The following is a 26207-nucleotide window of genomic DNA, read 5'->3' as shown; positions in this document are numbered from 1 at the left end:
TATAGTTTAGAGGAGAGATACCTTAAGAAGCACCGCCAGGAAGGCTACGCGATCACACTCAGAAGACCTAGAAGAGGTCGCCATGGAACAAGACTCTCAATGACATTCCCCTTGATCATAGAAGGTAACAGGGAGAACAGGAACACTGTGAGGGCAAAATAGATCATTATATTGTGTCAACCCCTCATCCCAGTAGAAATTTTGAGACAGACATATCCTGGAAACATATGAATCAACATTGTTCTGATGCATTGTGAAAACAGAAAGAGGAAACATATCACTGAATCTAAAGAAGCAAGCGGGACAAAGTCACCTGAGTTGTAATGCACTCAGGGAAAAAGACTGTCTGCACAATAATATCTCCCTAGGATACACTGGCATCAACAACCAAGACTCCATGGCTTGGAAAAGAACCCCAAAAGGGAATCCCAAGGTGAAGTGAAAAGTAGAGGGAGGAATTGAAGAGTTACAGAACTTTAATCAAAGAAATCTCAAAAGACTATTCCATAAATAAGTCTACAGACTGGTACTAAAGTACCTTCAAGGAGAAGGGAGTGATTCTCCGAATCTATGTTAGTTTTCCTAGTGGTAGGGTCAGTTAGGATGGTTTAAGATTACAGCTATTTCTTTTAGACATTGTAATTGCATTGGTGATTTATGATTTTCCGTGCACTCTGGGAGAGCAATAGAGAAGGAGACTCCCAACTAGCATGGCTGGACCGGAGACAACCATGGTGCAAAGGATGTGGGTCCCAAGAGTGCCCGAAATAGTATTAGCAGTTGAAGAAGTCCGGAAAGTGAAGCAGCCCACAACCGCAGTGTTCCTGGAGCCGGTGAGTGAAGCTCGCAGTTCAGGTTCACTCAGCAAGCATTGTCAGTAACTGTTACCAGCTCAGAAGTAACTCAAGTTCAAAAGCGAGTATAAACTGTTAATCGTTGTGGAAGTTCCTTTTAATAATGGAAATGGAACTGTAACCGCACACTATTAGGGAGAGCAATAGTGCTTGCGTAAGAAGAAAAGCCCATTATTTCCATTGTTGAGTACTGTTGCCAGAGTGGTCGCGTGTCTCTCATTAAATAGGAATGCCTGTTATAAAACATTCCGAAAACATAATGTTGACTTCCACAAGTGTTACAAGGAATGCAGCATCAAAGGAAGGTCGCGTGTGGAGCAATTGTATTTCTTTTAAAGAGTCTGAAACCGCCTCTGTGATATTGAACAGGAAAATAATCACTGGCATCTCTTTAAAGTTAAAATTCTATCTGAAAGAATGGTCGCGTATACTTAAAACGGTTTTTCCTTTGAAGACAGAACCTTGTAGTATTCAGAGCATTTATTCTTTAAGTTCAGAAGTTGTTGTATTGACTAGAAGAACAAGCATAACCAGCCTTATTATGAACTATCCATCTGATTTACAAGGTTGTTAAAGGTCCAGTGTCCTCTGATACAAGTGTGACATTGTTACCTGAAGCTAGAAGAGTGGCAATACAGCTTCAGGGTAGTTACTGCAGCCAGGAAGGTGTGAACAAAGCTGGGGAAGGGAGGTGGGTGCTTGTAAAAGAGTCATACAGAAGAGGATAATCTGTAATGCTGAAGACTGTTGATGTGGAAAGAAAGTCAGTCTTGGAGCAGAGGCAGGTTATACTTGTGGCAGTAAGGCAGACTGAAGAGGTAAAGAGGCTACCATTTTCTTGGAGTATAGGACCGAAGAGTGCATTGTCTACCTGTAATGGTTGAAGAGTCTTGTCTTTAGATGCCTAATAATTCTGAAGAACAAATCTGAATAAGAGTAAGCAGAAATAACTGAACTGTGGTAGTGTATAAACTCTCAGTAGATGTTACATTGAAGTTGGTTGATGTAGTAGTATACTGTGGAACAAAGGAGACTGTTCCCATGGTAACAGCAGTAGAACGGTAGTGTCACAAGTCTAGATGGAGAGTCCAGAGCAGAGGCTATCTCTCACTGTATGCAAGTAGATAAAGGGAGAATCCTGAGACAATGCTAGAATATAACAGATTAAAGGTACATACCAAGCTGTTAGTTGAAACAGGTATTCACAGGAACTGCAGTAGCAGGCTGTAAACAAAGAGACATAGAAAAGGCAAAGACAAGCAAGTACGCTGGGCAACTCGGATTGATCAGAAATACGGGTATACTGGACTATGATAAGGGGTCTCCAGGGATTAAGGAAAGCCCTTGGGATAGGTACCAGCAGATTACTCTTAACAACAGTCATACAGCAACGTCATGACTTAGGCGTGCAGAGGAAACTGTTGTACTCAGTGCAAGGGTAAAACTGAAAGACCATGTACTGAGGCAGGTACGACTTCAACGGACTAGGTAAAGGCAACATAGGTCTTCCCTTATCTGATCTGAACGGAGACCAACCCAGGGTCACACTGTAAAACGGATTCAAGTGGAGACACCACAGTGGACCAAAATTTATGAAAACAGTGTTGAAAGAGATAACCTGGTACAGGACAGGATAGGATATCAGAAGTTGGAACAGGCAGGAAGCAATGCGAGGAGCCCAAAGGAACAGGGCAGAAGGCAGAGGAGTGTGGCAAGGCTGCCAGGCAGGGAAGCCCAGAGGAGAAGGGCAGAAGGCAGCCGAGTGCGGAAAAGCTGTCAGGTGGGAGCCCAGAGGAACAGGGCAGAAGGTACAGGTGGGAGCCCAAAGGAGCAGGGCGTAAGGCAGAGGAGTGTGGCAGAGCCGCCAGGTTTGAGCCCAGAGGAGCAGGGCGGAAGGCAGCAGAGCCGTCAGATGGGAGCCCAGAGGAGCAGGGCGGAAGGCAGTAGAGTGCGGCAGAGCCACCACGTGGGAGCCCAGAGGAGCAGGGCAGAAGGCAGCGGAGTGCGGCAAAGCCACCAGGTGGGAGCCCAGAGGAGCAGGGGAGAAGGCAGTGGAGTGCGGCAAAGCCGCCAGGTGGGAGTCCAGAGGCGCAGGGCGGAAGGCAGCGGAGTACAGCAGAGCCGTCAGGCGGGAGCCCAGAGGAGCAGGGCGGAAGGCAGCAGAGTGCGGCAGAGCTGCCAGGTGGGAGCCCAGAGAAGCAGGGCAGAAGGCTGCAGCAGACTGGAGAGGCAGCTGCAAGCATTAACAGCAAAAGGAATCAAAAGGCCAAAAGAGGATTTCCAGGAAAGGTCAAAAACTGGTAACAGGAGCACCAGCACGAACTCCCAGAGAAAACAGTTGACTGACAACTGCTTCTGTTCAAAGTGAGCTTATAAAGGCCCTCCCAGCCAGCAGGCCAGCAGGGTGGAGCTGATTGCAGACTCTGGCAGCTGTGTTCAATTAAGCCCAGCCCTGGCTTCAGTAGCCTGCAGCAGTAGCAGCAGTGCTCTCTAATCAAGTGCTCCGCAGCTCTCTGCAGCCAAGCCTGCAGTAGCTTGGAACAGGTGTATGCAATCAGGCACCATGCAGCTCTTAGTAGCTTGCTGCAAACAAATGTATTTAGTATGCCTCCTCCAGCCCTCTGCCTTTTGGACAGCATACATGTCCCAGAATGCATCTGCCGGTTCAACCCAAAAGCCGGAATCGAACATGCAATTAGATTAGTCCCAAACTGCAGCGGTAAAACAAGGAAATAAAGGCAGAGACGCATGTAGCGGTGCTGGGTGGCAGGCGAGTAGGATCGTGACAGGTAGTTGTCAAGAGGAGAGCAACAATCCAAAAGGAATTATCCTGACAATTATACCAAAGGTTCTGCAGAGGTCTTAATCAATTGTAAAGTTGTAGAAGAAGGAGTTGTTAACCTAATCTTTGAACTGTTGCTATTAATCTTGGAAATAGAATGTCCAGGATTACCATTGGTGCTATTTTCCTGGTTGAACTTGCATGGGGATCTTTTCAACTGAAAGCCGAAGAATGGTTGACAGTACATTTTTGTTTGATTAACGTTTGTATTGACTTGGACTTCATAAGAACTGGTTCAAGACTTTTGTTTTCATTTGAACATTTGGAGAATTGACTTTTAAAAACCCTGGGGAAGGGATTTACCCAGGACAGGTGAAGGTCATCCAAAATACTGGTTAAATGCTGTTTATCCTTTTATGCTGTTTATGATCTTCTTTGAATGTTTTGTTGTTTAGTGTAAGGACCAGTTTGTTTATTATAGGAGTTATTCCCTTAGCTTTTAGACCAGCAAGGGAATTCCCTGATAGAGTAAGATTAGCAAGTATTTATTTGCCAATTTGTATCTTGATAAACTGTCTAATCTTGAGAAAAACACAAACAGTTGTCCGCCTCTTATTACTGACCCCTTACAACATTCACGAATGACTGACAAACAGCTATTATAGAAATATAGGCAGGGACCACCCATAGAGAGAGGGAAAGTTAGAGGCCTTAACCTTTTCTTTAATAAAAGTTTGTGCATCATGTCCATGTCCTTTTTCTGACCCGCCACAGGAGCCACCCACTGTAATGCTAGAGAGGTGAGCTCGCTAAGCAAGACCCTCCTTAGTGTTCTGGGCAAATGGACCTCACTGAGAGTGACTCCCCTCTTGAGGACAAGGACATCCATTTCAAACCCCCTTGCCTGCGTATATGGATGCGGAAAAGACTAATGTCTCCTGCAACAACTATATTTTACAAAGATTCTTCTTTTCATGTATTTGCCACAGGCAACATTGAACACAGCCTGAATGACATGATCAGACAAGAAGGACACTGTTTCTGTTTGACGGCGAGCCTGAGAAACCCAAACATACAAATACCCTGTGAAAGGGGGATTGAGAGAGATACCAACATTGTGAATAACAGCTGTGAAAGCTATCCAGGTTACGGGAGCCTGGGAAATCCGAATGTACAAACACCCTATGAAAGGGGTATTGAGAGGGATCTGAAAATTGTGAATAACGTCTGTGGAAGCTATCAAGGTTACGGGAGCCGAGAAACCTGAGTGCACAAATACCCTATTTAAGGGGGTAAAGAAAGCGACAAGAACACTTTGAATTAGAGCTGAGAAAGCCATGGAAGCAATAAAAGTCTGAAGAACCAGGGTGGACAGCCGACCTACGTGAAATAACTTGGGTGAAGAAAAACATATCTTAGGACTTTGATAGAGTCCCAATGCCTCAAAGGTGAAATTGGTTATTTCCAGGCAATCCTGGAGTGATGGAAATATTTGTGCCAAGAGACATATTTCTCTATTAAAAGGAGAGACTGAACATCATAACATGATATAAAGACATGGAAGAAGGTCCTGCAGTGAAAAAGGTACTTTGAGGACTGAAAACAAGTCTAACAGAACTTGGGCCAGGCAGAATCCCTACCGAGGCTTGTATGCAACCCTCACCTTTTTAATTTTAGTAAGGAATTATCTAAAGTAGTAGTGTCAGTCAGTTGTTTATTATTCAGACTGAAGACTTTTTACTTTGGACTTGACGAGCACCCTTAGCTTTTGTTTTGCTAGGCAGGGAAACTCATAGTTATAGGGCAACTTGGGCTTGAAATTGAGATTCGAGGAGCAGGAGCTAAAACCAGCTGCTTGTTGTCAGGCATCACCCAGTAGGCAGGAGCTATTACTGGGGAACGAGGAGCGAGTATACAGTGCACTGCAAGTATATCTTACCCTTGAGGGGCATACTTAAACTTTTTGCCAATTATGTATGATCCATTCAATTTTAATGTGTCCTAATATTTACATTTTAAAACACTCAGTTAATGTCATATAGTCATGTTCTTAAGCCACCATTGGCCTGGGTTGTCAAATGTAGCTCCTGGTAACTGTTTATTTTAAGCTAACTGGGTTCTCCTAGGGTGGAAGTAGGAGCTAAATAGCTCCCAGCAATTTCGAACCCTGGGCAAGTAAGGTATTTTCCTTTGTATTTAAATAAAACATTAACATGACCCAATGTAGTCTGAGTCCTTCTTCTGGTGCACATAGATATCTGACAGGAAGGAGCTGATACCAGGTATTTTTCATCTTGGCGCTAACCCCTGAGTGCCATTGGGACTTCGCCGATCAGAGACAATTTCCCATACCCAAACGTGTTTCAACTGTGGTACAAGGGTGACCAGCTATGGCAAGGTTTGGGAGTTGCTGTCAAATATCTGATCCCTTCATTGCTGAGTCTGAGGTCTAAATAACCCATTCCTGGCTTTCCCTGACATTCCAGAGCTCAGTAGGTTTGTACGTGTAGTGTAGGGACCAACCCTGGGCTCCCCTCCCTGTGTAATGGGTGGGTAAAGAGCGCCCAGAGACTGATTCCCCATGCCATGGAACAGCCTGGATTTTACATGGCATAGGAACAGCACAGAGCGCTGGCCGGAGAAGCTGGGTGTTAACGATGGCAGCAGGAGGATAGAGTAGGTGCAAGCAGGTAGAGGTGGCGTTCCCTAATCCAAAGGCAAGGAAGACTAGGTAAAGCACACAGGTGACTATGTTTCAGGAACAGACGCAGAGTGCCTTAAATACTTAAACAGCATTTTTCCCTTTTGGCTGTTGCAGGACTGGGATCACTGTGATGTAATCTTGCAGTAGGCCATATCTCTACAAAAAGAAAACAAAATCCAGAGGCAAAGGAAGAAAGAAACTGCTTGTACAAACCCACAACACTTCAGGTGAGGATTTGGATCGAAGCCCTTTGTCATAGAGTGAACTTGACACTAATGAAAAAGGGCAAAGTCTAAAAGTCCTGTGAGGAATTGTTGGTAAAGGTTGGCAAGAGTAAGCCCGGTAGAGGGAAGCTGACAATCAAGAATAGTGTGTGGAACGAAGTGAACCTTACCAAAGGGTGTACGCAGTGAATAATCTGTTATAAAAGTCAGCGAGAGTGAACCCGAAAGATGGAAGCCGACACCCAAGAATTGGCAAGAGTGAACCCAGCAAAGGGAAGCCGACAACCAAGTGAAAAGACTGAAAGCCTGTTAAAAAAGACATTAAGATTTATGAAAGCAAGAAGCATTGCAAGACAAGGGGAAGGGGAGTGTCCCCCTTGTCATCTTGGGTCTGAGCCCGGCAGAGGGAGATCCAGGGGTGGAAAGTTCACCCCAAAGTTCACTGAGAAAGGAACTGTCTTGTTAATTTGTTGAATATGACTTATGAGGGGTCTGCACCTAGAAGAGGGGCACCCAGGGGTGAAGCCATCATCCAAAGTGTTCGTAGAACAGAACTTTGTTTTTGTTTGTTGAGACCATCATGCCGCGAAGGCAAGAGACTTTTCATTACCAAGAGACTTAACCATCAAAGATACAGAACTGTTAGCTTGTGCTGGGAAGGCTTGAGTGTGTGCTGTGCTACAAAGTCCCACCTTGTCCCGTGCTAAAAAACGTGGGAAAGGAAGACCTCGAGGCAATCCCATCCTGACTTATCATTTGTGAACACTTCTTTTCTTTATTTTGAATATCCTATCCCACACTCTTTCTGTAATTAATTGTTTTTTTTAGTATAGGCTTTTTACTTTGACAAGACGCCACAAGGACTGGCTTATATTTCATTTGATGGTCGACGCTTGATCCCATGTTAGATTTATATTTAAGTTAGGTGTTTTTCTACCCTGCATTTACAGTTTAATAAACACCATCTAACTGTGATCACTTGTGTCTGTCTTTATTGATGTCACCATGAGTTCCTTACAGTGGACTCCCGCTCAGTGTTTTTATAGCTGCAAATGAAGGGTGTCATGACAGATAAATGTTGGGGCAACAACCTGGCCAGGAATCCTACTAACCTACAGCTAATTCTTATCAGTCAAGTCTCTGAGAAGGGCTTGATCTCAAAGCTCTACTAGGCAGGGGGCGTTGCTACATGGCCACGTAGTGGACATGGAATCCGCAGGCTCCCGCCGATACGCTGAAAATCCGGCATAAAAACGCATATCAAACCGGCTGCTGGAGATGACCTCGAGCCAAAGCAACATGAATGCCTGGTGAAAGTAGCGATCGCAATTGTGGCATTAAATACAGCTGAGGGAGGAAACTGCGAGCAGGCGAAGATAGTGAGATCCTATGGACGTGAAGATCAAGATGGCGGCGTGATAGGAACAAAGGAAGTGCCCAGCTGTGCGGCCTCATAGGACCGAAGCAGTGTGTCTCCCTACATTGGAAGTGGAGCCGGAGCGGGTGCGCAACACAATGAACAGCTGATTGTGCGGCCGCGTCGTGGATAGCCGGCGGCCCATACAACGAAAAAAGAATAAGGCAGAACAAGCCTGGAGGAGCGTGTGCGTGGCGGTAATGAAGGAAATAACACAGTGAACAGCTGATCACAGCGGCTGTGTAGTAGATGGCCAGGGGCCCATACAATGAGGAAAGAATAAGGCAGAACGAGCCTGTAGGCTTGCAAGAGTGGCCCTGATTGACATTAACAGAAGCCGTGCGGATAAACATGATGAGCGAACCTGGCCGAGGAACAATATGGGTTGTTACATTGTTGCAGCCCAAGACTGTGCAGAGCGCTAGCGGTAAAACAGAGAGTGAAACTGACATCCGCACGGAGAGAGGCATTCGGGTGTGCAAAGGAAACCCGATTTCCTCACAATACGTGCAGTTGGGCCAAATCAACGGAATTCAGGCACGAAACAAGGAACCGCTTGTGCAGAAGGGGCGCAAGACATGCTGGGGGATGCGATTATGATGGCTATTGGGGCTCACCATTGATTGTATATGGTCCCTTGTATAAGCAGAACTGCAGTGGCAGATTACAAGATACAGACTAAAAGGCACACCCACTGCAAGAGACAGTCACACGCAGGCCTCCTTCCAGATCTATAGTAACGAAATTGGAAGGTCGGTGAGGTCCTGTGCAAAGGGCCTATGCTGGACTGCAGGTCCTGGGGGACTGAGCAACTGGAGCATATCATAGTACCTGGGAGCAAGCTGACAGCACCCGCCTAGCCTGACCACAAGGAATTGCCCGAGATGGGCGATAAGTGCTAGTGAAGCACAGCCTCACACAGTGGGTGGCCCATAAAGGAAGGATTCATCAGTGTCTCTGGATCTCGCCTGGTGAGTCACAGTGCAGTGCAGTTGCTTTGGGCCTAACTACGACTCAACACGCCAAGTAACACAAGGATGGCATCCAAGGTACCCAAGACAAAAGGGAAACAGCCAACAATGGAGAATTTCACGAAAACACCTCAGTCATCCGAGGGAACTCGAAACAGAGAAAAGAACCCGCAAACAGACACAGCATCAGCGCAAAATGACCAACAGATCCTAGACGCAATTGCGGACCTGAAAATTGCATGGGAAACTAAGCCGGAGGCAGCTATGGCCGAATTCAAAACAGCGCTGGATTTGAAAATTGGGGCGGTACAAGAGGATGTTAATCTATTGAGGCAAGATGTAAAGAAGATAGCGGAACGCACAGGTGAACTGGAGAAGGAAGCAAACTCTAACACAGTTGCATGCATGTCACACGCCTTGGAGATCCACATACTACGGCAACAAGTGGGCAATTTGGAAAACAGAGCAGAGGAAGCAGAAGGACGGACCAGGAGAAACAACATACGCATCGTGGGGTTTCCAGAAGGAGAAGAAGGACTGAACCCCACTGACTACATCGATACCATGCTACTGCAAGCAATAGACGGAGGAGTACTCACCCAGGGGTTTGCAGTGGAGAGAGCCCACAGAGCCTTGACGAGGAAACTTCCACCAGGAGCCCCCCCCGAGATCCATAATTGCCAAAGTCCTAAACTACCGGGACATCTGCGTCGATCACGGAGTACCCCAAACTATACTATCCTGGTGAAGAAGAGAAGGAGATTGAATTATGGGACATTGAAGAGGAGGTTGCGAGAGGCGGGTTTCAAGTACATGTTAATGTACCCGGCGAAATTGAAAGTATTTCACAGGAACAGGGCCCTTTTTTTTATAAAAAACCGGAGGGGGCGATGGAGTGGCTAGATGGACAGAACTGCCTGGCTTGGACAGATACGCAGAAGGAGGACGGTACAGAGAAGTGAGGCGGAGGCTCCAGAGGCTGAGGTGCTGTATAACTATGACATTGGGACTTGAATATAAGATAGAGCAAGTGTAAACTGGGAGAAGAAACAGGTTTAAGTAGGAAGAATGGGCGCACATAATTTAATGAGGCATGATTGCAGGAGATACAACGGACCCACTTGCACACCCCAATTGTTAGTTTAGACAGGTTACCGGTAGTGTGGTAACCTCCTGCTGAGTTCCAAGTACCGGCAAGCTGAGATAGGACTAAATGCGGGCTCGTCTGAGATCCAGGTTTGGAGCTAGGCAAAAGTTGGGGACAGGAAGGGCGGGGAGCGGGAGGGGAGTTGGGGGATTTGCAGTGTTAGTTGTTGGGAAACGAGCTTACACACATGCGCACCTGCGCTTAAAGCAGATGACCGGGAGAGTCAATGGGGGGGATTGGATTTGGCTGAAATATGGGGGACCTTAAGATAATTACCTGGAATGTCAGGGGGCTCAACAGTTACCTGAAGAGGAACAAGATTATGATGTACTTAAGAAGGCAGAAAATAGATATTGCTTTAATACAGGAAACACACCTTACGAAAGAGAAACAAGAGGTAATTCAAAGGAAATGGAAAGGCACCATCACAGGTGCATCGTACTCGGCCTATGCCAGGGGGGTGATCACCTGGGTGGCACCGCATGTCCCCTTCCAATTGCTACAGACCACAGTAGAGGCGGATGGGAGGATGGTGGCAATACAGGGATTGATAGAAAATCGAGAAATATGCATCATCAATACATATGTTATGTTACTGTTATGTTACTTTGCAGTTATATATCGCCTTATATACCATTGGTATTGTCTGAAGGCGCTGGTAGGTTGAACGCCCTCGGGAACCGAAGTTCAGTTCAGTTGAGAGAGTAAAGAGAGTCAAAAGGTGCGTGTGAGCACCGGATATGTGTGCAGCTGGTGTGGTACTCGTGTAATAGCTGCTTCTTAGCGGTAGGTGTGGTGGTTGAGAGATCAAGAGTATGTGTTCGTTCTGGCAGGATTTATCCAGACCGATTGTGGCTGCGTTAGGCCTGAGGAGAACGCCTGGCTGGGGGTTGAGTAACCAGCAGTGTTTAGTTAGAGTGATGGGAAGTATGAGGCAGATGTTGGTATGAGAACAGTTATACCGAATGGTGTCATAGTATCTCTGTGTTCTAGTTGACTGGTGGTGTAAAGAACAGAGTAAGCGTGGTGATGTGATATGGTCGGTTACATGCTCTTCAGACGTTCTATGCATTCCAAACCTTTCCATGAAAGTTGCACAATTCTATGCACTCTAGTCCGCTCCATGCACTCCAGTCTGATCCATGCATTCCAGCCTGCTCCACGCACTCCAGTCCACTCCACGCACTCCAATCCGCTCCACGCACTCCAATCCGTTCCACGCACTCCAATCCGTTCAATGCATTCTGATCCGTCCAGAGTATTTCTAAGTTGTTTTATGTACTCGATCTACGTATTTCATCCGTACCACTTACTTAATCCGATCTATCCACATATTTCACCCCTTTCATCCACATATTTCATCCGTTTCATCCACATATCATTTTTTTAAAAAAAATGTTTTATTTCATTTAGTTGAAAATCAACTTTACAAATATATAAAAGAAAAGATCATCATTGTTACATTACAATCAGTCTTTTTCACATCATTTACATTTAAAAAGAAGAGTAAATAAAAAGAGAAAAAACACATGATAAGCAGGCTTACAAGTAAGTCGAAGAAAGGGGGAGGTATTATCCTGCAAAATCGTCAGAAACCAGCAACAAAAATACATTTTTCATTTCCATTTGACAGTTGTATTGTTTTTTTGTTCATACGGAAATGCAGCATCAAGTATGTTAATGGTTGCAATTCTTACTGAAATCTTTTTGTGCTAAAGATTTCAGCCCAAATTTCATTGACAGATCTTGTATTCAGCTTATATTGCATACATTTGGCCAATTTTAGTCGGTCTACCACGAAGGCCTCACATTGTGTGACAATATGGCAAAGAGTTTCTGTGTGGAATACATTCTTACAAAATCGACAATATGTTAGATCTTTTTTCACTATGTCTCTTCTGAACAAAATCTCATTTACCGGCCATAGATTTAGTCGAAATCTCAGAATTTTCTCTCTAAGGACAGAGGAAGGGAATTTCACAAGATAATCAGCCAACGTTCGGAATCTCTTATGACCAAAGAGATTCCTTTCAAAATCTTTGAACTTCATGCATTTCTCTTGAGTAAATATCCAATTAAATTGATATAGTTTGATTTTAGCTCTGGATGGATTTGTCAGCAATAACTCAATTGAGATTTCTGCATTGGCAAGCACGTTTAGTACATGATTTCGCCATTTAGATGGGAATATCTGATTTGAGGTTAATAGATGGTTCGCTAAAATGGCTAGGCTATTCTGGTTAGATACACCCAACAGACATTTTCCCAACAACGTACACATTTTCCAAGTAACTTGCGAGTGTATAGACAAAAGCCCTAATTCAAACCTTAATAACATGGTAGGAGTGCTTTTTGGTAAATTCAGTAGAGATTTCCAAAATGGTGCCTCTATTTGATTCCAGAATAACTGGGTTCTGGGCAGCACAGATTCCATTCCATAAGTGATCACAGATATAAGCTTTTGTTGATAGTAGGTCATGATCGGGATGCATGTAAACTTACAGAATTTGGCCAAGATTATTTTTGCTTGAGATGTTAGCATCATAAGTTTTGTTGATATTGTTATTTCAACTGATTTGTCCGATTTCAGATTGTTAAGCATCATCCCCAGATATTTATACTCTGAGACTATCTGTAGCTTATGACCAGCGATTGACCACTGATGCTTGTTTGAGAAGGAAGATTTCGGTTTATTTAATATCATTATTTGAGTTTTGTCTTCATTCACTGTTAAATTGTTGGACCATACATAACGATCAAGTGTATCAAGGAGAATTTGTAGCCCCCTGGGGTTTGTGAAATTAAAACCAAATCATCCCCCGTATAGCAGCCAAGATATGATTTGGTTTTCTATCTTGGGTGAGTCTGAGGCGGCTGAGGCCAGATCATCTGCAATGTCCAAAAGAAAGAGATTGAACAATGTCGATGGAAGAATACAACCTTGCTTCAAGCCTCTGGCGGTGGTGATGATGTTGGATAAGAGGCCTTTCATGTTCAACTTTATTTGTATGGATGTATTTGTGTGCAAAAGGTTCAACATTTTTATCAATGAATCTGGGCATTCATATTTCATCCGTTTTTTTACGAGAAGATTTCGGTCAACTGAATCAAATGCCATGCGGAAATCCACAAAGGCCATATATATGGGTTGCTTCCGTATAATGCATGTTGATTTGATGGTGTTAAGTAGTGTTAGATTAATTGAAGTGCCCAAGCCTGAAACAAAGCCCGTTTGAAAAGGATCTCTATGATGATGTGTCATAGACCAAGCATTCAAATCATGGAGAATCAATCTACAGAAATTTTTTCCTGGCACATCTAAAAGTGCAATGGGCTGATAGCTCAAAGGATTTTGCCGATCTCCTTTTTTGTAGATCGACACAATGATTGAATGGGTCCAAGATTTAGGGAGTTCTTGGTTGAGTATGATCAGTTTAAATAGAGTATACAAGATTGAGACCCATAAATCAACATTATTTTTCAATATTACGTTCGAAAGCCCATCAGGACCAGGGGTTCTAGACACGCTAGCCTTGTTAATATAATGGCGAATATCATCTTCGTCAAATTTTAGATCGAAAATGGTTGGTTTGAGGCTTAGAGCCTCCTGTGGCAAAGGCTCAGCATAGATGGCCGAGAAATGGCTTATCCGAGCATTTTCCTTTACACCATTTTGCTGTGCAGTTAATGGTGGAGCCTTATTGGTGGTGTTAAGCAACTGCCAAATCTGCGCGGTGTTCTTATTTTGAATATGCATTAGTATGCTCTCACCCTCTTTTTGTTGTTTAAATCGTCTATATTCGATCATCCAATTTCTGTAGGCTGTTTTAATAGATTTCAAGGCTGCATCTCTAGAAACCGATGGTAGAATACGAGCTTGACGTTTCTGCTTCTTGAATAGTGCTTTTCTGAGGCGAACAGTGTTATCAGTGACAAGATGGATTTTTGGTTTAGAATTCTGACATGTAGCATACAGCTGCATTAAGTCATGGGGCGCTACATTGTCTACAATTTTGGGACTCGTACCTGCTTGATCAAAACTTTTTAGATGATTTATATATTTAACAAGTGATTTTTCTGACCATTTTAATCGATTTAAGGAGTTATTTATTTTCACCACACCTTGCAGACATTGTCTTTGTGGGCAAGGGGAGGATGACATGGTCAGTTTGAAGGTTAGTGGTCTATGATCGCTGTATTCAGATAATATCACTGCAAATTCTGAAGTGTGATCAAACAGATTTCTAGTTACAAAAATGTAGTCAATGATCGCGCTTTGGTTACGCCTGGACCAGGTTGGATTGGGAGGAGAGTCAGCCACGCTAATCCCATTCAACATCACCAGATTCCATGCTTTGGCAAAAATGTTCCACGATTTAGCTCTGTCCTGCTTTCTAGATAGGTTCTTATTTACAAGATGAACGTTTAAATCACCTGCAATAACGACATAGTTAATACTGTTTTCCAGGATGATATGCTCCATGGAGGATGTCACATTTTTAAAAAACAGCTGAGTTGAGATGGCCACCGGGTTCCAGTATATGTCAAGACATGCTATTTTGATGGAGTTAACAGAAAAATAAGAACATTGTATGAAAGGATTAACAGCAGGCAGAGTGTGCAAATGCATGTTAGTTGTAACATTAGTGGCAGTTAGCAAACCTGACATTGGTCTACCCTTAGTTGCTCGTATAGCAGGTTCCAGATGAATATCATAGTTGTTCCAAACTGGGGAGCTAGACAGCCAAGTTTTTTGGAGAAGAATGAGGTCGTAATCTCCCAAGATGGACCGAGGGTTATTAATGAGATGGCTAAATCCTCGGGTATTCCAACTGATTACTGTTAAAATCACTTTGTCATTTTCAGGTTCTAGTTGCACTCTAGTGATGTGACTATATTCTTTATATTCAGGAGCATTTTATCTGGCAGTGTAAGAGACAGGATTCTGAGTAGTCTTAAGACAAGATTTTAAAGGACTTTTTCTATCAGGGTTGCAAGAAATCAAGAATCCCAAATTGAACAGGGCATCCCTCACGGCACAGATGATGTTATGTATTATTAAGGAGCGCGTCCATATTAGAGCTGAGCCCAAATTATTTTGGTTGGGAAATTCAATCTGGTCTAAGTCATCGGATCGGATTTCTTGCAACTCAAAAGTGTCAGAGAAAAATTTTAGGATACTATGACGATTCATGATGTACACAGGAGTAATTTCAGGTCGACATGAGAGCAGCATGGAATATCTCATTTCTAGCTTGGGGCTTGTCTTTTTACTAGAAAGTGGTGGTCGCTTTTGAGAGGACCCAGGCATAGTGACAGCATCCTGTCGATACATAATTTGAGGGCTTTGTGTTTTGCTTTCTATAGGTGTACCAGCTTGTCTCATATTCATCTGCCATAATCGAGCAATTGAGTCTCTTATTTCTTGAAGATCACATTGGGAGTGGTTATCATGGTTATTGTTCTTAGAAGAGGCGCACTCTGTTGACAAGTGCTCCGATTCTACAAATTATACTCTTTTGGCAGGCAGACTCTTTTTCTCATTAGAGATCACTAACGGTGCAGCTGGAATTGGGAATACAGAAGTGCATTTTGCAGGCCCATTTGTTATAATGGGCATGGAGGGGGGTCGAAATTTGCGCTGTTCTAAATACAAATCAATTTCACGCCTTAGTGCTGTCTAGCATCTACAGGGATCTTAAGAGGCTCAATTTGTTCCTTGGAGATGCTGCCAGCCTGAACTGTTTGGGGAGGTAAAGAGTGATTCTCAGAAAAAGTTGATTGGGGTGTCTGCTGACTTGCTGCTAATTTGATTAGTTCATTTAGTGGGGGATGGTCAACAATCATTCTGGTGGATTCACTAGACTCAATAAACTTAGTTTTCTTCAGGTTTACCAGTGCCGCATATTTTTTTGTTATGTTATTGGATACAGCCAGGGCTCTGCTATTTGCACGAGTTAAGTTGTTAATAAACTGTTTTGTTGCAGAAGTTGCAACTAATTTCGCAGTCTTTACATTTTTCGTTTTTCTTTGGGCTTGGTCTTTCTTAGGATTTATTCTTTGGGATCGGAATGTTAGTAGTTCTTACATCAAAAAACGGGTATATAGACTTCAAATCATGAGGGCCACTCATGAGATTTTTGAGGTGACTCAACTGTTGTGTGTCATGTGGAGGAGGTAATGGAACAGATGCTACAAGTTTTTCTGTAATTATTCCTTTGACATAAGGCACAGATGTATTTATGACCACAGGTTGAACCGTGGGCAATGTATTTTCACATACAGTAGAGTCCGATACAATTACAACAGTTTGATACTCTGTGATTTTGATTGTTTGTGTGTCAACATCAGCATAAGCTTTAGTAGTTTTCAAAGGGTCCTTCTGTTTCTCAGCCAGAGTTTGAGAACACTCTTTGGATAATTTAATTACATTATCTAGTTTCTCATTAAGACTATTCTGTAGGTGATCAAAGGCTGAAGTCATAATTAGCTGATCATATCTCATAATGTTGACATTTTCTGTGAGATCTTTAAGAGTATTGTCGACAGATTCAAATAACTTGGCGAGTGCCATTAGTGCAATGTTCATTACCTCTAGAGTCAATTGTGAGGTTTTTGATGGATCAGTATTTTTTGACGATATTTGTGTGTCCCCACTGACTCTCCGAGGTGTGGAAGCAATGTAAGATACATCTATTGCTGAGATGTTGCAGCCAGATTGGCAAAACATATCAGGGGATTGTGAGAGGTTAGAATCCTCCACTCTGGCCGAGAAGCAAGAATTTGTTGAGTCTAGTTCAATTACAGCCTCTTGGCTAGGATTGGGAATATTTAAAATTGCATGAGAAGACGCTCCCGAAAGTGCATTTCGTAGAATCATGCTATCCGTGAGAGAGCTGTTGATGCAATCAGGTTTAGGCACTACTTCAACCTGTGTACTATCCTTGAAGGATGATGGAGCAAGTTTACACATTTCCCCGTTGGAGTTTGTGTTGCCGGAGCCATTAAACGATGGTGGCGGGGCTGTTGTGGAGTTTTTACTAGCCGGCACACTCACACCAGCAGTGCCAAATCCATATTTGTGAATGTCAGTATTGTCTTGAACTACCCCTTTTTTCTTATTGCTTGTTTTAGTTTTAGCTCGGGGTATTCGCAGAATTGGGGTTGAGCAGGTGTTAGCAGCCACCTTGACTGCTGGCTGGTCTTCATATAATTGCTGAGATTCTGACATGATTCGCTGCCGAATATTCACAGGCATCGCTGTTGTCAAACGGTAGATGCCTTTTGAAGTCATGATTCCACGAGATAGATTCCCCCTTGCTTTCAAACAAACAATTTAAGCTAGCTAGCCGCTCTGGTTATGCAAATTTGAGTGCTATATATAAATTAGCACACAAGAAAAGGAAGCAGTAGGATAGAGTACCTCCGAAACCCCGGGAGCCACGGGCGCCGTGGCGAAGCGGCAAAGCGGGACTCACCGGGACCCTCCGGTTGCGCGCGCGTGCGGTATTTTATATACACGCCCACTTGTTGTGACAAATTGCCTATACAAGGAAAATAAAGAGTAAATAAGTACTCATACTATATGTAAAAAAGTCTATTACAATGTTTCCTTGCAGGTTGTCACCTTGTGGGAGCAGTAGTCCTCTGTAGCAGTCCTCTGAAGTTAGAAAAGCACACAAAGAAGGTCGAGACGTCCGGGCAAAGCGGGACTCACCGGGACTCTTCGGGTGCACTCGTTCCATTCACATATGTCACCGGTTCTTATCCACATACATCGCCCGTCCCAACAACATACGTCACCTGTTCCATCCACATACATCACTTGTTCTATCTACATACGTCACCCATTGCATCCACAAACTTCACCCGTTCTGTCTGCTCAAGGCACTCAACGGTTATACGTAGTCATCCGCTCTACGCACTCATCCGCTCTACGTACTCATCCGCTTTAGGCATTCGTCCGTTCTAAGCACTCATCCGCTCTAGGCACTCATCTGCTTTAGGTACTCATCCGCTCTGCAATACTCTATGCACTCATCTGCTCTATGCACTCATCTGTTCTACGCACTCATCAGCTCTGCGCACTCATCCGCCCTACGCACTCATCCGCCCTACACACTCGTCAATATTGTGAAAAGGGAAGCAAAGGTTATAAGAGGGAAGGAAGACAAGGGCAGGCCTTGGGTGAGGAGAAAAGGGTTCACCCCAATTTCCTCAAAGCTGGATACAGTACCTTATTTGTATGAAGAAAGCTGGTGCCACGGCAGTTGTTCCTGGTAGTTCCTGCAGACTCACGGTTCCTGTAGCTTCAGTCGTGGGGACAAGAAGGAGGATGTCTGGAGCGATCTGCACTACCCAGGGATGAAGCCAGCAGCAGCAAAGCGATGGTGAATATAAGGTGGGCTCCGTTAAAACAGGAGGGGCTCTTAAGATGGCTATCCGGACAACTACAGCTATGTGCAGCAATTTTGACCAAGAAGAGGATCCTCTGGCTGTTGGAGGTGAGCTGGTTGGTCCCACCAGGCTCAAGGGAAGAAGACTCCGGACTGGATTTTCTCTGTCGCTGAAGGGTAGATAGCTCAGGACGGCAGCAGGGCTTCACCGGGACTCGGGAGTTGCAGCAGCCGTCGTCTTCTCCACTTCTTCTTCAGTTCTTGTAGATCCAGTGGCGACTCTGACTTCTAGCCCAAGAGTCCTGCCTTTTATGCGAAAATCCCCCATTCACACAGCCTGGCTGTCAATCACACAGCAGGGTGGTTGTCCAGCCTGGACACCCCCTCCAGCCAAAGGACACAAAGTGCGACTTGGGTCTCCAAGGAGACCCTGTGCAGGGGGTTAATAAACCCCTCCCTCACATTCAGCCCACCAAGACACCCAGGCGCCAAAGGAGGGCTTCTGGACAGAGGCCCGCCAAAGGTCGGCCAACAAAGGAGGCAACCCTGGTTTAAAGTAAAACACAAAGTAAAACACAAGAAGGACATTAACAAAAAGAAATGGCGACTAAACCCGACAGGAGCCGAAATAAAAAGTATTTGGTCAAGTGGGTTTATGTTGAGGCTAATATAATAGCCTAAAACAGTACCATGTTTATATAGTATAATCGCGGTAGAAAGGTTAGGGTAGATACCACTGCCACCAGCCAAGTCTAAATGTTAAGAGAGCAAAACAAAGCTCAAAGAGGCACAGCCAGAAAGGGTTAGGAATTTACTGGGTCTGTAATTTAAAGTGACCACATAAAGTTAATGGCAACTTTACCTGTTTCTGGGGGACAGTAGTCAGCCAAAGAAAAATTGAGTCATTGGGAAGTCTTAGAGACAACCCTGTGTTACTGCACTGAGGGTGCTGTGTAACACACACAATTGGGGCTCATGGAGTGGTGTGCTCCAGAGCCCAAGATCACACAAACAGTAGACATACACATGGCAAAACACATGTAAGAGTGGGAAAAAGGTTCACACTCTTACCAAGTGAAAAAATAAACTCCAGAAATCCAGCAAAGCTGCTGGGGGACTCACTAGATGAGGGAAATTAGCCATAGAATGAGAATTCTCCCTAACACAAGGCACGGCACAGGAGCCCCACACGTCGAGGAAGAAGAGCTTCTGTAATGAGGAACTCGACATCCTCATGGACTACGTGTTGGAGCATGAACTTGGGTTGCTTGTGCGGGCAGGGAGCACACATATGCCTGCCCAGCGTATGGCCCACTGGCAGCCTGTCACGGATCGTATAAACGCCATGGGCCGTGAGAGGCGCACTCCTTAGGAGGTAGTCAAGCGTTGGAATGACCTCCGATGCAGAGCCAAGAATAAATTGGGTGCCGCCTACGCTGCTACTCTGGTGACTTGAGGGGGGACACAGCCAGAGGAGGAGGAGGAACTCCCTCCATATGAAGAGATTGTCAGTAATCTCATTGATATGGAGCACATCCAAAGCGTGGGAGACCTGCCAATTTATGATAAAATGTCCAGTGAGTGGTGATGCATGTGTGTTCACGACATGTGTATGATGCCTGGATGAAGTGTCATGATTGTTTTGCACTTATGCCTACATTTACATGTCTGCCATGGGTTGACCGTGTCATGGTGGACTGGTATGTGCTTGTTGTCATGCAGGCTGCATACAGACGATGTTCTGCACACCGAGCCAATACTCATCACCACTCCCTCATTCCATGTCACTCTCTGTCCAGCCTCTCTTGGCCCTCTTCCAGCTACAACCGGTTATGGCGTATTGCCTGTGATGATCTTCCTATGCACACTTGCATTCTCTCATTACATCTCTTGACGTCTCTGATAGGTCACCCTGCCAGATGTACCTCTTCAGGAGGTATTCTCCCTAAGCTCCTTCCCCCAGCAGCTCACTGTCTCCAGGGGACTGGTAATTCCTATGCTGGGCTACAGCAACAGACTATACAGAAAGGTCTGTGCTTCTACTCTCTTCCCTCTGCAACTCACCCAGGACTGAACTGTGTGAATGGTCCTTTTGTTTTGGGGCCAGGTATCTCCCTAGGACTGTGATGATGGCACTGGCTCCCAGGCACCACCCGCACATGTGGGGTATTTACTATATCCCTCCAACCCACTGACAACACTTTACACTTGATTCATGCACTTGCCCTTACACTGCCGTCAGCCCGCAACTTTGCATTTCCAGGTTATGTTGTTCGATTGTACATTGAGCATGTTACCATGTACTGCAATGGCCCCCTCCGACTTCCAAACCCAGGTATCCACTTCTACATGCCTATTCACTTGCGTTATGTCAATGTGACCTGGACTCATGGAATCGGTGTGCCTGCCTTCACTCTGATCCACCACCCTAGCATCGTAGCACCGTGTGACACTTGTGTTTCTGCATTTTGTACATGGATCACAGACAGTAGGCACCAACTTACATTTCATGCTGTTTGACAGTTCAGGCATGGCCATGCAACTGGCATCTGTGTATTTGCATCAGTGGTGCTGTTAACTCAACTATGCCTGTCTGGTGCTTGTGTGTGAAGCAGGTGCTATGCACCATGCACTACACATGGTGTCGTGCCCTTTGACAAACATCCATGTCTGCTTTCATGATACCCTTGACTCCCATTCACAATGCGTACGTGGCAGAGTTTGTGACCTTACTGACATGGCAGGTTGATGTGTTGCATGATACTTATGTGTCTGGGATATGTTATTTACAAGTGTCTTCATGTATTTTTCTGTCCATGTGCTGGTGATAAGGCACTGGCTGCAGAGGACGAGGTGGAGGAGGTGCAGGAGAGTTGGCCACAACCAGGCACCAGTGGAGGACTTAGTGTGGTAGCCCATGAAGATCCACTGGTGCTACAGTCCATCCTGGCCTTTACTCACTGTGACTCCGCCTCTGAGGAAGCCTATGGCTCTGGTGGTGAATCGGACATGGATTCCTTGGAACTGTCACAGGTGAGTGAATCAACTATGGGTGCTGGCATATCCCAAACATCTGTAAGGGGGGGCGGGATGGGCAGGAAGACCCCTCACAAGGCCAGTCAGTGTTGGAACATCGGTCTGTGGTGGTTACGGGTGCAAGGCCATGCTCCACATGCCCCGAATCAGGACACAGTGGCTTACCTCAAGACCTTATACAGCAAAATGAGCCCGTACCTGTGGGGGCGGTGATATGGGGAGGCGACTTTAACTGTACATTAGACCCTAGGGTAGACAGGTCAGACAGGAAGTCAGACAAACCCGCCCCGCTGCCAAAGTCCTAAAGACCCTGTTAACAGACCTCCGGCTAGAGGATATGTGGAGGTTACACCACCCACACGATAGACAGTATTCACATTATTCTGCCCCACAAAACTTGTATACAAGATTAGATTATATGTTTGCCCCACAGGACATGATGGCAGAAATAGTGTGATTAGAGTACAAGGCGAGGGTCCTCTCGGCCCACTCGCCATTGATCTTAACATGGAAATATCTGCCTCCAAGGGCTAGGATCCCAATGTGGTACTCGGAGCAGAAGCATTAAAAGACACAGTGTTCAGGGAGGACCTGAGAGAAGAAATTATAGAATACTTTGAAAATAACACTGGGAGTGTTCAATCGGCAGGCACCCTATGGGAAGCATTTAAAGTGGTAATGAGAGGATCAGCTATAGCCAAATTCAAAGGGCTGCAGGGAGGCATACTATGGGAACTGCAGAAGGCAGAGGCGAAACTAGAGGCAACTTTGGGCAAAGGAGGTAACTCCCGGGAAGATGCCGAAACCATAAATCAACTGCAGCAGGAATGTGCAGGGCACTGGGAGAGATTGTGCAATCTAAACTATAAGAAATGTATAGAGAGGCAACACGCGGGCGGAGACAAACCGGGAAGATTGCTAGCATGGTTGTATAAAAGTGAGACCCCCAAACCAACGCTCAGAGCAGCGATGGGAGAAAGTGGACAAATACTAGATACCCAAGAGGGCGTGAATGGGCAGTTCCTTGAATTTTATAAACGATTGTACGGGGATGAGGGGGGGGGAGTGATGGTAGCAAGATAATGGAAACACTGGAGGACATTGGCCTACCAAAAATAAGCGCTGAAGAGCGGGAGGACCTAGATGCCCCAATTACATTGGAAGAATTGGAAGCAGTGGTTGAGCAATTGCCCACCAGCAAGACCCCGTGAGCTGATGGACTCCCCAGTGAATTTTACAAAACGTATAGGACTGAAGTGCTCCCTCCACTGCTCGCAATGTTAAATGAGGCATTCAAAACAGGGAAGTTACCAGAGTCCCTGAGAGAGGCGATCATTATCCCACTCCCCAAACCCAACAAGCCAAGCACAGACTGCGGGTCGTATAGACCGATGTCGATGCTGAACCAAGACAGCAAGATACTCACTGCGGTGTTGGAAAATAGAATGAGACGAGTCATAAACAGATTAATACACCCTGATCAGTCCGGATATGTGCCATATAGAAGCATATCAGATGACCTCAGAAGACTTCACCGGGTCATAGAGCACACAGAAGGGGACTCGAGCGAGATAGCAATTGTATCACTTGATGCAGTGAAGGCCTTTGACTCTGTCAAATGGCCTTGGCTGATGGCAGCTCTGAGAGAATATGGGATGGGGCCCGGGTACCTTAAGTGGGTGGAATTACTGTGTAGTTCACTGTTAGCCAGAGTTAAGACGGGAGCAATAATTACTGAAAGGTGGCAACTCAGTAGGGGTAACAGACAAGGATGCCCTTGGTCCCCGATGCTTTATATCCTAGCATTGGAACCCCATGCGATATATTTGAGACAGCAATATGAGGTAGTCAGGATCTACACAAAAGAGGGACCGCACTTAATTTCATTATATGCAGATGACATGTTACTATACTTGAGATACCCTGAGGAAAACCTCCAATACATTTTAGAAGTAATGGAGCGATTTGCGTTGCTCTCTGGCATTACAGGTAATCCCAAGAAATTGTGTATATTCCCCCTGGGGAGGTATGTAGGGGTCCCGAGAGAACAACTGCCAGTCTTACAAATACCATCGGAGACCAACACTTTCAGATACCTGAGGATTGACATTATCACACGGTGGAAGCAGAATATAAGCACAATACTGAAAAAGCGGCAGTGAATATTGAAAATAGCATGAGGTTCTGGACTAAGCTCCCCTTAGCCATGATGGGAAGGGGGGCCCTGTTGAAGATGGTTGTATTGCTTAGATTATTACATTTATTTGGGAACATACCATACATGATACCAAAGCACTTCTTTGCCAAACTTCAGAGCATATGTAGGGGCTTTATTTGGCATGGAACTAGGAACAGAATTGCCCTATGGAAGTTGCAGAACTCTTATGATAAAGGGGGGCATTGACAGGTGGAGACGTGCAACTAAGAAAGACAATTCATAGGCACTGGGAACTGGTGGGGATTGCAACCGTGGGAGACATATGGCAGGAGAGGGAGGTAAAGGAATTCGGGGGGTTGGCAGAAGAAACAGGCTTACACGTAGGTACGGCGAATCAGAGAGACATGGTCTGAAATAATACTGGAAGATCAACCTAACGCGGCCATAGAAACGATATATATGATATAGCAGACGGAGGGCATAAGATTTCCCGAATCTATGAGCTATTGATGTCCAGGGTGGGAAAGGAAGTAGCCCAATTAAGACAAGACTGGGAAGAAGAAGTCAGGGAACCCATGAGTGACAGGTTATGGGAACGGGCTCAAGGGTACCATAAAAAAGTGTCTAGGAAGGCGAGGCTACAACAAATACAGCTATATGTAACCCACAGGGCATACATGACTCTCCAGAGGATGGCTCGGTTTAAGAACGCCGAACGACAAACATGCCCCAAATGCGGGGAAGTAAACGCAGGGATGACACACATGTTTTGGGCATGTCCAGAAATTGGGAAGTTCTGGGGGGAAGTAGCCCACCAACTAAATGAGAAAGGGATCAAGATAAATGTTGAATCAGTGGGGGCAATCATAATAGGGGTGTTCCGTTGACCGTGCCAATTGAAACATGTGAGCAAGCTTAAGGACTTGGCATATATACTTGCCAAGCGCAGAATTGCCATAGGGTGGAAGGCAGGCAATAGACCGAGGGTAGAAGTCTGGTGGAGTGACCTTCAGAAATGGACCGAAGCCGAAAAGGCAGTGTGGCAAGAAGCGGGTAGTAGGGAAGGAGGAAGCAGACACCCTGACGGCCTGGAAACACTTAGTCGCCACGTTGTATGTCTCCACCCAGACATGCTTAAGCGACCAGGAATCTGTTGAGAATATGAAGTGGGAGGTTCCACTGGAAGAAGGAGAAGCAAAATGCAAAGTGGAGTAGGCTCGAGTTGTGGGGAGGACAACGGGTAAACGGCAGATACTTAATGATATGTACAAGATGCTAAAGTATTATGATAAGTACTGCTGGTTTTGTTGAATGTTGATTGTTTGTTGTAAAACAATAAAATTGATTTAAAAAAAAAAAGCTCTACTAGGCAACCATTACGGCAGAGCCTTCAGAGCCACTCCACATCTGAAACCGATGGGGGGTAGACATGGGGTGGAGCTTGATGGCGAACAGTAGTCCAAAATTTGTAGGTCAGTCAAGGGAATATCAGTGGCACCTCAATACAAGCTTTACACGTTCAAACTGCTGCACGGGTAGCAATTTCCTCCAGTTAATCTGGCCAAGATGTACCAGATAATAGCCTGCATGGTTGGAGAGGTTGTGGCTCCCTAGGTATATACTGGCACGTGGTGGTCATGCCCACTGATCCAGGGATATGGGAGGGAGGTCCTCTCTTGGATCCATGAGTTGAATGTGATGGAAAGGCCTTGTGAGCCACTTCTTGTGCTGTTTGGCTTACGGGAGTATGAGGACGGACTCTGCAAGCAAAGCCATATGACACATAGCTTACTATTAGTGTCCAGGTTAGGGCTTGGAAAAGTAATTCTGCTCCAAAAAAACAAGAATGAGCAAATTAAGATAAATCTATCTTTGAAATGTAGTTTATGGCACATATGATCAATGAAACGGGCATTGGTCTACAGCAAGAGTGGCACCCATTTACATCTAAATATATGCCATAATGGAATATAAGGTTGGGTTCAGACCGGACACTCGAAAATGAGGATAGGTCAGACACAAGAGGGTAGTTGTTAAGGTTATGGACACTATTTTCTAGCTCGAAAAGGGGGAGAGGGAGTTTTGTTTGAGCATCACCTGATTATGTATACCACAGGCTCACTCATGGAGTATGGTAATGTTGCAAGACCTAAACAATGCTAATAAATAGGCTCACTGTTGTTAAACCTTGATGTTGAGTCTGTAATCTATGTAATATGTTGGAAACTGAATAAAATAAATCAGAAAAAAGATATCCTGGTGGTCATCATGGATTATGCCACCCGGTATCCAGAAGCCTTCCTGTTACAGAGTAATTGCACAAAGGCAATTCTAAAAGTATGAATCTTTTCTTCGCGTGACTGGGATTCCCTCAGGAGCTCTGAGAGATCAGGGCAACAACTTTATGTCAAAATTGATTGGAAAAATGAAAGAGTTTATGTACATCTGGACATTATGCACCTCAATATATCATCCCCAAACAGACGGATTATCGGAGAGGGGCAAACAAACTTTGAAG

The sequence above is a fragment of the Ambystoma mexicanum genome, chromosome 9 (genome assembly GCF_040938575.1).
Source record: "Ambystoma mexicanum isolate Mex_15411 chromosome 9, UKY_AmexF1_1, whole genome shotgun sequence".
NCBI classification, from domain to species: domain Eukaryota; kingdom Metazoa; phylum Chordata; class Amphibia; order Caudata; family Ambystomatidae; genus Ambystoma; species Ambystoma mexicanum.
The sequence above is the reverse complement of the archived record's forward strand: the minus strand, read 5'-3'. Positions refer to the sequence as shown.